Source organism: Oncorhynchus keta, unplaced genomic scaffold (genome assembly GCF_023373465.1).
Source record: "Oncorhynchus keta strain PuntledgeMale-10-30-2019 unplaced genomic scaffold, Oket_V2 Un_contig_18181_pilon_pilon, whole genome shotgun sequence".
Lineage (NCBI taxonomy): Eukaryota > Metazoa > Chordata > Actinopteri > Salmoniformes > Salmonidae > Oncorhynchus > Oncorhynchus keta.
Window position 1 is genome coordinate 1 of NW_026280781.1, and position 1,218 is coordinate 1,218.

Below are 1,218 nucleotides of genomic sequence, written 5' to 3' on the forward strand. Positions count from 1 at the left end.
GTCATAAGATAATAGAGATTGTAGTTTAACCTGGTCTGTCATAATAGAATAGAGACAGTAGATCTAGCTGGTCTGTCATAATATAATAGAGACAGTAGTCTACCTGGTCTGTCATAGTATAATAGAGACAGTAGATCTAGCTGGTCTGTCATAGTACAATAGAGACATAGAGACAGTAGATCAAGCTGGTCTGTCATAATAGAATAGAGACAGTAGATCGAGCTGGTCTGTCATAAGATAATAGAGATTGTAGTTTAACCTGGTCTGTCATAATAGAATAGAGACAGTAGATGTAGCTGGTCTGTCATAATATAATAGAGACAGTAGATCTACCTGGTCTGTCATAGTATAATAGAGACAGTAGATCTAGCTGGTCTGTCATAGTACAATAGAGACATAGAGACAGTAGATCTAGCTGGTCTGTCATAACATAATAGCGACAGTAGATCAAGCTGGTCTGTCATAATATAATAGAGACAGTAGATCTAGCTGGTCTGTCATAGTACAATAGAGACATAGAGACAGTAGATCTAGCTGGTCTGTCATAACATAATAGAGACAGTAGATCAAGCTGGTCTGTCATAATATAATAGAGACAGTAGATCTAGCTGGTCTGTCAAAATATAATAGAGACAGTAGATCTAGCTGGTCTGTCATAATATAATAGGGACAGTAGATCTAGCTGGTCTGTCATAATATAATAGAGACAGTGTATCTACCAGGTCTGTCATAATATAACAGAGACAGTAGATTTAGCTGGTCTGTCATAATATAACAGAGACAGTAGATCTACCTGGTATGTCAAAATATAGAGACAGTAGATCTAGCTGGTCTGTCATAATATAATAGAGACAGTAGATCTAGCTGGTCTGTCATATTATAATAGAGACAGTAGATCTAGCTGGTATGTCATAATATAATAGGGACAGTAGATCTAGCTGGTATGTCATAATATAATAGGGACAGTAGATCTAGCTGGTCTGTCATAATATAATAGAGACAGTGTATCTACCAGGTCTGTCATAATATAACAGAGACAGTAGATCTAGCTGGTCTGTCATAATACAATAGAGACAGTAGATCTAGCTGGTCTGTCATAATAGAATAGAGACAGTAGATCTAGCTGGTCTGTCATAAGATAATAGAGATTGTAGTTTAACCTGGTCTGTCATAATAGAATAGAGACAGTAGATCTAGCTGGTCTGTCATAATATAATA